The 14,353-nt window shown below is 28.7% G+C and overlaps 1 protein-coding gene across 1 annotated transcript in view; it reads left to right on the top strand.

Annotated features, from left to right (window-relative positions):
• LOC103580210 (bone morphogenetic protein 1) overlaps positions 1-14,353 on the top strand; it is a 34,754-nt gene that overhangs the window by 5,952 nt on the left and 14,449 nt on the right. The gene's annotated exons all lie outside the window — the stretch shown is intronic.

The following is a 14,353-nucleotide window of genomic DNA, read 5'->3' as shown; positions in this document are numbered from 1 at the left end:
AGTCAAAAAACTTCAAATTCCCAGATATTGCGCTTCAAAATTTTTTTTTAAAAAATCAAAAAAAGTTCATAACAGACAAATTCAAAATTTGAGACAATTATTAACTGAGTTGATCATTTTTGGAGCTTTAAAAAAATTCAAAAGTCAAAAAACTTCAAATTCCCAGATATTGCGCTTCAAAAATTTTTTTTAAAAAATCAAAAAAAGTTCATAACAGACAAATTCAAAATTTGAGACAGTTAGTAATTGAGTTGATCATTTTTGGAGCTTAAAAAAAATTCAAAAGTCAAAAAACTTCAAATTCCCAGATATTGCGCCTCAACAATTCTTTTCAAAAATCAAAAAAAGTTCATAACAGACAAATTCAAAATTTGAGACAATTATTAACTGAGTTGATCATTTTTGGAGCTTTGAAAAAAATTCAAAAGTCAAAAAACTTCCAATTCCCAGATTTCAAAAATTCTTTTCAAAAATCAAAAAAACTCATAATAGATAAGTTCAAAATTTGAGACATTAACTGAGTTGATTATTTTGGAACCAAAAAAATGCAAGAGTAAAACAAATTTCAATTTCCAGACTCCGTTCTTCAAAAATTCATATAAAGAATCAAAAAAAGTTCATAATCAATTTTCGAGTCTTTTTTTTCTTTTAATGTTCTTCTTACCAGTAAAATTTTGAAGTCGAATCATTTATGTTAAAAAATTTGGAAAGACGCACCCAAAAAGTCGTCAGTTAAAATTTTTGTTTTGAATGTTTTCAGTTTCAAAAACTACAAACTCAGTCTCAAATTTAGAAGTTCATGATTACAACGAATTTTTTTTCGGTTTACCCCTTATATAGCCATTTTTAGTGATAAAAAAAAAGAGTTAAATTATATATTTCCATACGATTCAAGTATCACGTTTGATAATATGTATATTATATCCTTTTGTTTTGTAGCGCACAATACATATTATCTTTCTATATAATTTAATATGACGTTCACTTTATCCACTAGACTCGCGAGCCTAATTTTCGTGATCCTAGCATTCATCGAATATACACATATATATTTATATGTGTGTAGTATTTATCTACTTAAGTTAAGCGCATCAGTGCGCGATCTCGCCGCAGCTTTTTCTGTTCCACTTCTATTGTACTTTTCTAGTGAGCGTTTTTTATTCTTGTGAAAATTTAAATCTCCTTCCTTACTTTTGTGTAGTTTGCTTCTGTAGCAACTTCAAATACATAGTCCACTCTTAAGTCCACACTTTTCTTTACGATATTATTTTATTTTATTTTTATATCCTGCTCTTTATTCCCCATTATTTATTACTTCTGCTCACTCAATATTTGTATAGACTAATTAAAAAAATTTTCTTTGCAAGGCTGAAAAGTTACGGAAAATTTTTACGCGGAAAACTTTCAAAATAACCCAATAAATAATAAAAAGCTTTTTATTATTTATTGGGTTATTTTTATTCCTAATTAATTAATTAATTAATTTAATGAAGTTCAAAAAATACTCGATTATGAAATTTTAGTCAAATAAATAAAAAAGTGTTTAATTTCGACTCCGAAAATTTATCAAATATACCCCTCCTACCCAAAATCTAACGATTAAAATTATAATTACAAATTATAAGTCTTTAATTCCAGCTTTGGAGTAATTAATCTATACACAAATTAAACTATACTGCCAATTTACACCCTGTAATTAAAAAAAGTCCTTTGAAACTGCAGTATTCATACTGTGTACTGAATACGAGATACCATTACACTAAAGCCCGCTATTATATAAATTGAAACCGCAAATAAACAAATATACGAATACATTAAATATTATCTCTAATCGCAGTACTATTTATCCCGGTTTCATTTATTTCCTTTTACATGCACGCAGAAATCCCAAAACTATGCTACTGAATTTACAGAGAGTAGAGTGAGAACCAGACAAATTTAAATGCTAATTTCACAAAATGCAAATCTCTGTTTTATTCCTTCTGTTTTCATTATAGGCACACTCATTTATATCTATATATATATATATTTAAATTTTATTTCATTTAAATTCCTTTTTTTTGTGTTACTTGAACTTTGTCTTTTCTCAACAAGCTTCTAATCAAAAGATCCTATTTCTTCCTTAATCTTAGAATAGCCAATTGGCACAGTACTTTCCTACGTTTTATATTATGTGGTATTCATATATTTTTTTTCCTCTTCTTTCTTTAATTTTTTTTTAAACTGTTTTAAAGATTCTCATTTTTATTTTTTTACCTCTTAATCCCAGTGGCATTTCTTTATTTACTTTTTTATATTATGTTCATTTGGATTTTTTTTTTTTTTTTTTTTTTTTTTTTTAATGTACTTACAGGCTGTGGATATTGCTATTGGTGGCGAAGAGTTGAAAAAGGTAGTGGGTACTTAAAAACCGGAATTACGGTGGTATGATATGTATATATATGTATATGTATATGCATATGTATGTATATATATATATATATGGGTTGAGAGCACTTTTTTATTGCCTCGCGAGATTTAAGCTTGTATTTACTTCATTTAAGTGGTAAAGGTAAAATAATAATATTAATTATCATCATTGTCATAAATTTGAAATAATTTGAATATGGTATGAATTGAAAAATCATCTGAAATTTAGTTCAGTTTAAAATCTTTCATTTCTTTTATTAATTTATCAAAAATTATTTATTTTGGAAACGAGAGGGCTGATAAAAAATAGTGAAGGGTTCAAAAATTGAATATAGTCATTTATTATTCACTACTTCAATATTTTTCAATGGAAGAAATTTTTCATTATAATCCAAAATTTCAATAGATAACATTTTTATGGGAATTAAAAATTAGTTGGGTGGTGGAATTGTATACCAGTGGAAATTAAAATTTATTTGCTTATAAAGATCAAAAATTAACCCGCGTAAAAATATGGGACTGAAAATTCTCCGAAAAAGCAGAATTCGGCCGAAATTGCGGTGAAGGCATAGAATTTTAAACAAAGAGTCCTAAATTTAGCCGAAATCTTGCTGTAGCCGTAGAATTTTATTGAAAAAGGTCGAAAATTTACCGAAATTCTAATATTCTTAATAAACAGGCCGAAAATCATGTCGGCCTATTTTCGATTTTTTTTTTAGGCCTAATTATCCGCAATTTTTCAGCCCAGTTAATTTTCACTCTCGTGTTCACTAATTGACCTTTTTTCGGCCGGAAAAATTTTCATTAAAAAAAAAAAAATTTCCAGCAATTGATACCTTTTCATATCATGTTCAGGTATACTAGTACATATGACGTAAAAAATTTAGCATACGAGGATTTTAAAAATAGTAAATTTTCCTTAGAGTCCCAGTTGTACCCTCCCACCCCCACCATATCAGAGTGACATCTTTTTTCTAAATAAAATATATTTTATTTAAATAAAGTGAGATTATGAACTGAGTAGAGTGAAGACATAAATAAAATAGTATTTGCAGAAGCGTATTCCCTTATTTATTTTTAACTTAACTCGACTAAATATTCAGTGCAAGTGGTAATATTTGGATTATATGAGTCGCATTAATAGATGTATACAAGGGCGTAAAGAGGTCATGGCACGACGACCCTCTGACCTTAATCTCTTTTGACTATATAAGTATATATTTATGGATAAGTTATATATATATATATATATATATATATATATATATATATATATATATATATATATATATATATATAGATATTCTGTAGTGTACATTTCTATATCCTCTCATCGTGTTTCTTCGGTATCCTGAGGATTGTAGGATTCCAAGTACGTCGGTCTTTACTCTATTATATCATTCTTGTTATCCAGGTATATTCCCGATAGTACATCCGCAACAAGTGTAGCTTCTTGTTATATAACTTTTTTTGTACTACTACTCCAACTACTATTTTTATTATTACTACTATTTCTATCATTTCCTTGCTCCAACATCTTATTATAAAGTAAAAAAAAAAATTTAATGCATAGTAAGTGTACAAAATCGATGGCAACTCGTAAATTCAGCATTCTGTTTATTTGAATTTAAAAGTTAAAGAAGCTTCAATACTTAAAATATGAAAAATGCTACGTAAATATTTTTTTACCTCTTTAAAATTACTATAGAAAAGATTCTGATGGTTTTTTACTTGACATTAATATTCAAAGCTCTAGAGCTTTGAATACTTTACCGAAATTACGTCATTTAATTCAAATACCCAGTAAAAAAAATTCAAGCCGAATAAAAATAATAAAATTTTTACTTGGCCGAAAAAAGGCCCGAATGTAAGACTGAAAATTATCTAGGTCGAAATTTGGCCGACTAGGTCTGAAAATGGTCAAAAACTTTCTGTCCTATATTAAGTTGCTTGAAATTTTTCAAATTCTATCATTTTATTTGACAAATACTACTGCCAGAAATAGGCCGACTATTGTTGGCAAATTTCTGCTCTATTTGTGAAGAATACTAAAATTTCTGCATGTTTTTGGAAAATTTTCGGCATTTTTATACAAAATTCTATAACCTTGGCCTAATTTTACTCCCTTTCGTCTAAATATTTTTACCGGGAAATTTAAAAATTTTGTGCCATGTAATTATGATAAATTACGACTCAAAGTATCAGATAAATTATTGAAAAATTTATTGTAGATTTTTAAATTCTATAAAAAAAAATATTAATTTGCTCTTCATTTTACGTTTTTGATAAAAAAAAAAAAAAAAATTTGCTTGAATTGATAAATTTACAGAATAAATAAGATTAAAAAAATGTATGTCAAATTTTAAGTAAAGTTAAATATATGAAAATACATTAGCTAATATATATGTGGATGTATATATATATGATGGACATGCGAGATGGGAGATGAGAAATGATGTACTTTCAACATCTCGTCATATCATATCAGCTCTCCATTATATGTTGATATACATACACACACACATATATATACGTTGGGCACAGAATAGAGTTGAGTTACGTACGTCACGTAAGGAATTCCGTTGTTGTAATTTCTCTCCTCCCGGACCTGCCACAATCCTGTCTGCCTTCCATTATGATGCGTACATACTCAGCCTTTGGGTTACTAAATTTCATGGCTATCTTACACGCTTGTCAATAGAATTAATTTATACTAACAATCGAATATAAAATTTCCCAAAATTATTGAACGGAAAGTAAGACAAAATCAGACACCATTTTTTAGCAAAACAAATTTTTTTTATAAAAGTTCATCTAGAATTAAAAAAAAAATACGGGGTAAGTCGATCAGCCCAAATATTGCAACCGTGTAAAAAATTTTTTTGTGTTCACTATCCAAATTACTTTATTGCAAATCAGCAAAAAAGTTGACGCGGGTAAAATGAACTTGGAAATTTTTTTTGTTTTTCAAAAATTTTCAAAATATCAGCTATGAATTAAATATTTATTTTTAAATTTATTACCACAGAATTCAAAATTTTAAAACGATCGTACTATTGGATGTGTCCAACTTACCCCAAATTTTTCAACAGACTGTATATAAACATTTACAAAAAAAATATGTATATATGTACCTAAAATATCAGGTATATGATAGGTAATTTGTCCTGGCATCTACTTGAGTACAGCAGCAGTGGCAGTAGCGTAAAATCACTCTAAAACCATGACGTCCGGCGTTTACCGCTAACGAGCTAGCTCGCTAATTGACGCGAACCAATTAAGCTTTCTGAAAAAGTTGATGCTGGGATTGAAAGAGAGAGCCCGTATGAGGGAAATCAACGTGAAAAATAGAGAGAGAGGAGAATAGAGATAAGTAGATGAATAGATAGGTATAAATAGTGTGTAATGGTTCGACGATTCGCGTGCGATGTGCGGTATTTAAACTTTTGCTAATCGTGTTAATTTTTATCTCGCATACTCGTAGAAAAGTTTCATTAATATAGAAATTTTTGCTCTATTGTTATTATTTATAATGTAAGTCAAAATGATTTTATTAAAATTTTTAATTACTATTTTTTCTTTTCAAATTTCATTTCATCCTAGGGTTTAATGACTTTTTTTTATCTCCCGGATTGAAACTCGGAGTTTCAATGGCTGTTTTCCCACTCTAAACAAGAAAATTTCAGACTAATGCGATTTAGCAGACAGAAACTGATAAATTTCTTCCCTAGGGAAGAAACTCAATAGTTTCTACCCTTAATTAGTTTCTGAGTTGATTTCATACTGGTCAGAATTTCATTTGTTTATTGTAAACTTCTAAATAATTGTGACATTCTAATTATCAAGCAAACTGTCAGTTGTGTTCGGAAAATTAGAAAATAATATGAGTTGCAATAAAAAAAATTTCAAGCTAAAATAATGATAAAAATTTTTTCTCAGCCGAAAATAGCCTAGGTAGTGAACACAGGCTGAAAATTAACTAAGCCAAAAATTGATTGATTATTAGACCTAAAAACCGATAATAGGCTCAATTACTGGCCAATTTTCGGCTTTTTCATTAAAAATAATAAAATTTCGACGTGTTTCCGGTCAACTTTCGACCGCTTCTTATGAAATTCTACAACTTAAGCGAGATTTCGACCAACTTTTAGCCTTTTCTAATAAAATTTTATGTTTTCTGTATGATTTCGGGCAGATTCAAACTTTTCGGTCCTTTTTCAGCCAAATATTTTTACCCGAGTGATAAAATGCCATTTTTTGCTCTGTTAAATTACTAAAATCTGCATATTTAAAAACAGGATTTTTTGCTGCGCTATCGGTAAGAAATTATCCAGTTTCTGGCTCCAGACATTAAAATTCCCGTATCAATGCATGGGATAAATTACGATTTTAGACTTCGGGTGACGTCAGCCCTCGCTATCAGCTTGGACAGGACATCGTCTGACACGGTCTTGTTCTATCCCTTGCTATCACACTGATAAAAATTTTAAATTATTCTTACCTCCCCAAATTGGAACTTCTACTTACCCACTTTACCCCACTGTCACAATTTTATAAATTTAATGAGTTTTTTTTGTAGTTAATTTTTTTTCTACAAGTTAATGAAATTCGTGACTAGTTCACTTGACCCGAAAGTGTAATAAAATTTTCGTACGACCCATTTTACCCCAGGAGATTAAAATAATTATTTCGGTACTTTTTTTTATCTTTGTACAGTTCTCTTATCACTGTCACTGTAATAAAAAATGTAGCAAAAAGCTTTTAAATAAATTAACTATAATACTTGATCACATAATTAAATTTATCGCGACAGAATAAAAAAGGTAACAGTAGCGAGATAAAATAAAATAAATGAATGTAATTTTAAAAAATCCAGTGAAAAATGATTTAACAATGTAAATCAAGTGTAAGTGAGAGATAAAAAAGGCTGGAAAAAGTAAAAAAGCCAATGAAATGAAGTTAAGTTAAGTGAACCTGTGAGCAGTAGAAGATTGACGAGTTACGAGTTGTCAAGAGTGTTCTTGCAAATGGTCGAGGGTGTAAAGCACCAAATGGAAGGACAGTGACAAAAGGTTCAAAAAGAGAGCGACTAAAAATATAAAAAAAAAAAAAAAAAAAAACGTTCGTGAAAAGTCTTGGAGAAAAATAGCAAAGAGAGAAAACTAAACTGAGCTAGATAAAAAAAAAAAATATATATATATATATATATATGAAATAAAAATATATATAATGGAGTAGAGGTGGTTGACAAAGGGTAAAAAGGTTTCATGAAAAAGTGTTCTACTGAAAACCACTTCCGTCATCTTGCCATTCTTAATTCTCGCTTTTATAAATTAAAACATAAATTAATGAGTCCATTCTTTTCGCAATTTTTTTGACATTTTTTATTGTTTTATATTCATTGTTGTTCTCGTACTTTTATTGCACGGTCTGAGCGCCCATAGAACTTGTACCTATTACATATTACTTTACTAGACTTAACTTTACTACTCTACTAGTATCTACTCTTTCGCGGTTTACCGGTCACATTTCACTCAGTAACACTCGGCAGTTTGCCAAAAATTATTACTCAGCGTAACTTATTCCGACATTTAACATTTATCACTTTTAAAATACTTGTTTACTGGTAAAAATTTATTTAATCGCTATTTAAGTTAACTAATTGGTTTACTTATTGATATCCATCTGCAGTAACGGTGTCTGAGTCTGATCGGTAAATTTATTTAGTCAGATTTAAATTTGAATTTTTGCCGAATCATTAATCTGTGGACGAAAAAATTTTCGCTACTATTATATATACATATATATTTATATATATAGTGATAGTTATGGTTTTTCGGATACCCTACTCTCAGTGTACCTCCGAGCAATTCTTCACTGCCAATTGACTGGAGAACTGATAGGGTGAATTTATTTTTTATTTTTTTTTGTTTTAAAGGAGCGGAAGAAAAGGCTCAAGACTAAAATTGCTCGTTAGATTTTTATAGATTTTTTATTCAAAGTAAATAATTGAATCAAAGTATCATAGATCGGGCGAAAAACTGTGAGCATCGATATTTAATGTTTTATCACATCGCTATTTAATTAAACTAATTAATTTATTCATTAGTAGCAACCCGCAGTCACTGCGCCCGAGTATAATCAGTTAATTTATTTAATAAGTTTTAAATTAAATTTTTAGTCCAATCATTTACTTATTGACTGTAAAAAAAATAGTCAGGGTCCTCGATTACATGGGATTTAAATTTTTGAATACTTTTTATTTTTATAGATTTTAATTTTTGAATTTTATAAATATTCTATCCTGTCGCGAGCGAGTCGTTTCTATGCCGATCGTATTTAAAATTTTTTTTCCCACTCTTTTAAATTCAATCATAAAAAAAACTAAATTTATCTTCTCGACTAAATCTTATCGATTTTTGTGGCTGCATTAATCGAATATTTAAAAAAAAATTAACATACTCATTTTTTTACTAGTAGTCAAATTATCCCTTGTTATTTTATTTTAATATATCGACGGTAAAAGATATGAAAAACCCGATAAAATTTTTGGAATTCCCTAAAAAATGTTCTCTAATCAATAAAAAAAAATTTTTAATATTAAATTTTTTAAAATATGACCAGAAAATTTAAAAGATTTATTTTTATTTTTGTCAGCACTAATTATATTTTTTTATATAAAAAAAAAAGGAAATGTAAAAAATAAAAAATAACTTGACACTTGTCACTCTCTATGAAGAACAAAGAGTGCTGGCACTCAAGTTAATAACAAACAAAAAAAAAAAATTAAAAAATTTCTACATGAGTGACTCGTCCGAAAAATTATTTCGATACGCTGTTGAAGCGAATTCATTTTTCACGTGCTCGAAACTCGAACAGCGAGTAGCCTCTCGGGACGATGACAGTGCCCTGGCAGAACTTGTTGAAAGGTTGAAAAATATACGATTAACACGAGATAAAAAATAATAATAATAAAGCGAAGGATATGGAATGAGCGGGAATTAAAAAATCTCTTGTAGTCCCGGATTCAGTTGACGCCTCGGAATATTCATTGTCAATTTTATTTCATATTTTTATGCTTTTATTCTCTCAGTGTCGTTAATTCTTCTCGACACACTCCAGACTAAAACAATTCTTTTCATTCGCATTTACACAATAAAATATACTAAAAATTTATTAGTAGGAATTTTAGTTTCAACAAAAAAGTATATAAAACAAATGATTAATATCTCTAAATACTTGGGTATAAAATTGATATATATATATATATATATATGCATATATGTGAGCTATAAGTTCAATACGACAGTGGGATATTTGAAAAAACCGTAACGGGGAATTTATTTTTTGAATGCTGCGTTGCCGCCAATTTACAACACGCTGATAAATATTTAAAATTAATTTCGATACCATACTTGTTTTAATAATTAATAACTAATTAAAACTCCTCGGTAGCACTAATTATTTTACAAAATTATAGTAATTTGACAATTTAATGAATATTTTTAAAAAGTAGTTGCAGGGATGTCTATTCAAATAATAAATTTATCAGAGCATGAATATACAAAACTCAGTGTTTTAAATTTAACTTTAAACATACATTTATTATTTAAAATTTTCGATAATTAACTTATAAATTGAACTGATTGTTGTTACGTAAATAAACTGCCCTACATCAAAAAAATTTATATTTTTATCTGACACCAGCTACCGAATGCTCGCATCTTCAAATAGATATAGTTAATTAAATATTTATATATATGTATATATGTATCATTCAATATAATAAAAACAACAATAAAAATGATAATCGCTATTTCGTGAGTTGTGATAATCGGATTGTAGTTACTAATTACTACTGCTACTAACGGACGAGTAATAAAACAAATAAACAACCGATAAAATAATTGTCCCATTTAAATATCAGTTAAATTCATTCACGTGCTTACATCGTAAATTAATTACTATTATCACAAAAAAATGCAACAAAATATTTTTTTTTCCCCAATATATATTTATACATATATACTAATTAATATTCAATTCTTAAAGTTCTATTAAATTATTTAGTTAAAATTTTGAAATAGAAAATTAAAAAAAAATTTTTTTCTCGACTTACGATAATATATAGAGTATTCTATAATATTATTATGTCATGAGTAAAGATCTTAATATACATTAAAGGTCCCAAGCAAAGAGACTACACGCAACGATAGACGATAACCTTTTAACCTCTCTGAAACATCTTTCGCTTGAGTTCGAAAACGTAGCACTTACTCATCAATTATAACTGACGAAATTAGTAACTACGTCATCAAATCTAATTACGCATAATACTTCACCAGGATATATATTATATTTTACCACTTCCAGACCAGCTCCTTGCTGATCTAACCTCAAACATTCCAGCCACAAATGCAGTGAGAAAAAAATAACCGCATAGTAAATTTTACACGTGCGTTTGTTCACGTTTTAAAGAATAATTCGAGATGAAAAAGTATTATAATATGGGTCAGGAGCCGAGATAGAGGACAATGAAATCGTGAGGTGAGCAGCACACGTGAGATCCGAGCGGCCATGCGGATTAACTAAGCGGACATAACTGAAACGCTAGCGTACTCTACAGGAAATCGACTTACACACTGATCGCTCTTGACATTTCCTTCTCACATAAAACACTCACGCTCACACGACTCGCGTATTATTTACCGCTCGTATCATAAATCAAATAAAATTTTCCTTTCAGCAGTTTTCTATTTATCGTTTTATATTTATGATAACCTCATAATCAGCGCACATAATTTATGAAATAATAAAAAAAAATCTGTACAACATAATAATAAACAATAATATTTAAGTTGAAAATAATAAATATGAAAATTTATGTAAACAAAAATTTTAAAGATAAAAAAAAGTTTATAATTAATTAAAGTACCGAAAGTTTATGACACCCGCGAAATTAATTTGGCTGATTAATTTCTGATAATTTTCGAGTCAAAAATTTATTTCTGTATATTTTGTATATTAATATTTTTTTTTGCTAGAAAAAAAATAAAGAAGAATTGAAATATATTTGAAATTTTAATATCGAAGATGATTTTAAAAAATTATGGAAAAAAGCGAATTTGCATATTTGAATAAACATTAAAATTGAATATAAAAATGGTTGAAAATTTTTAATGCTTTCATATGATAAATTTATGTTTTCTTTTCTACCGTCTCATCTGTTTCCATTTATTTGAATCAATACGCGACACGCACGTTGTCGGAGAAAAGTCTCGACTTATTAGCAGTGAGTGCTCATGTCAGTCTTTATTTAAAAAAAAAATGAATTCTCTCCTAAAAAATGTAAAAAAAGAAATTTATTTTTTATGTATGAATTTTTTTTAACAGCAAAAATTAACAATGGCTGCGTAAATAAGAGGGGTATGGAAAAGTCGAAAATAAAAATAAAACGAAAAGAATGCGAACCGAACTGGAAATTTAATCGGAACTGAAAATTCTGATAGTATTTTTTATTTTTTTTTTTTTTTTCATTCATATTCTTGGCGGATCTTTCGGTTGAAGGAGTATAGTTTTTGAAACGAAACGAAATGAAATAAAATGGAGTTTAGGTGAAAAAGAGTGAATAGAACGTAGGTGTGGATGAATCAATCCGGAGATTGCCGTTGGTTGGTGAAATTTTCCTGATTGGCTCTTGGCCACAATCGTGCGGCTTTTGTACATACACGCACACAAAAGATCCGGCTATTAAAATTTCAAATTGCCCATCTGCCTTTGCCAATCTACGCTACCGGCTTCCGATATATATTTTATTTTCAAAGCTTGAGTAATGAATTAAAATAAAAATTTTTGCTTCAATCTTTTTTTTTTTTAATAATATAAAATAACTTAAAATCAAATAGTCGTCTCTTCTCTACCAACTATTGTATTGAAATGAAAAAAAAAACTATTTTAGAGCTTAAAGTTTACACTTCTTTTCTTTTTCTACTTTTTCCTCTTGAAAAAATTATTGGACCGTGTCTGTGTTTTCACAGGATCAAAATTAATGTTAAATTTTTTCTCAGTATTTTGAATACAATTTGAACCTCCAGTTCCCTAGACCAGAAACTTTTAAATTTTTAAATAAATTTTATTTTCCCGCCGAAATAGCAGGTCTATTTTCCAACCCACAGTACCCAAAAATCAGTATTGAAAAACCGTAAGGGTAGATTTTAAATTATAACTAATTGTAAATTGAAGATATATAACACACATCAGGTGCAGACACACGCAGTGTTGATGAAATTCTGTTTACGCCCAAGGGTTTAAGCAGTTTAGTTGACGTAGAGCTAAAGTATACGTGGTTTAATGCTTCTGGGGGATGCTAAAGGGTTCGTGTGTGGTTAGTTTATGGTACCAGGAATACCCGAACAATATCTGTGTCTATGCTCCCGCCCCAGCTAACCATGGTCAGGTGCTATTAATTAAGCCATGAGGCTCCTGTATAAATATATGTCGCGCATAAAAGGGTTTCGGTCCTTGATTACATTCTCACACATCTGCACATCTATATATTTATACATTTACACATACCGACAACATTTACACTCGGTTATTCTATTTATTTATCATTTAAAATACTCTCACTCTCTCTCTCTCTCTCTCTTTTTATCTCTTTTCTGTTTCCGTCTCTGTCTGACTCATACTGTGCATTACTGAAACGGATGTTAAGGTTGGGTATTGCCATTATTGTGTACATACTCGGTACCTATACACATACATACATATATATGTACATATATATATAGAGATTTGCAGTCAGTTATTTCCGATATATGCGTATTTACGATTCGCCGCATCAAATTCACGACTTTCCAACGTCCGGTGCGCTCGACCCGTCATTAATCGTGTTGACGAGAGCTTTTAAGGGTGAATATAGAGGGTGGGAGACTTCCTATATTCTATAGTCTACGTTATGAATAGAATGGTCAAACTCTCACGATATTAATCATACAGTACAACAGATTTTACATATTTATTGTTATTCTATTTTAAATTAATATTTTTTTTTTATGATGACTGTTTTTTAAATATTTATTTGAATAAATAATAAATGGATTAATTGTGGTAGGATATTTTTATAGTTTCCCGAGAGATTATGAAGTAACGATTGAATAATTTTGTTAATTGATAATTTATAATTAGTATGATTGAGGTAAATTATTTTTAATGGGCGAAATTTGAATATGCTGTGTTGAGAGTGAAAGACTGATAGGGTAGGTAGGCGGGGGGGGGGGGGGGGTGTACATATAAATGGATGGGTAATTATTATTAATATTAAATGACTACGGCTAAACGGTATTACGTTTTGTCTATCTGATTACTGTGAGCTGTGCAATTTTGTATTTAATTTATTATTATTATTATATTATATGAATGTCATTAATGCGAGAATGAGGAATTAATTTATAAATGAATAATTTATTTAAATACGATCGATGTTTTTAAATAAAATTTTATAAATTGGAAAATTTTTTTTCATTCGAATTTAAAATTTTTTTTGTCTGAAAAAAGTCAAAAATTTATAAGAATCGACGAATGAGATATTTTTTTAATGTGACAGTTTTTTCTGACATAATTTTTCAAAAAAATTACTTTTTCAATCGGCTAAAGTTAAAAAAAAATTCGGAAGATTTAATAACTGAAATTTATGAAAAAATTCAAAAATAAAATTTATCTATTGCTGTTTTGTTTTTGACTACCGACAGTAAAAGTTTTTCCGATTGAAAATGGGTAACTAGAGCTGTCGTGCTTCGTCATATTTTTTTTTCTATTTACGACCACTCTTTTTCACGAATAGAGCATTTTGAAACGGTTGCATTATTTGATATAAAAAAAAATGTCAATATTAAATAATGTAGAAGTTGAGTTTTAAAAATTTGTCGATCGAATGTCAGTAAAA

The sequence above is a fragment of the Microplitis demolitor genome, chromosome 5, assembly GCF_026212275.2.
Source record: "Microplitis demolitor isolate Queensland-Clemson2020A chromosome 5, iyMicDemo2.1a, whole genome shotgun sequence".
NCBI lineage: Eukaryota > Metazoa > Arthropoda > Insecta > Hymenoptera > Braconidae > Microplitis > Microplitis demolitor.
Note: the sequence above shows the minus strand (reverse complement) of the source record. Positions and strands in the feature narration are given on the sequence as shown.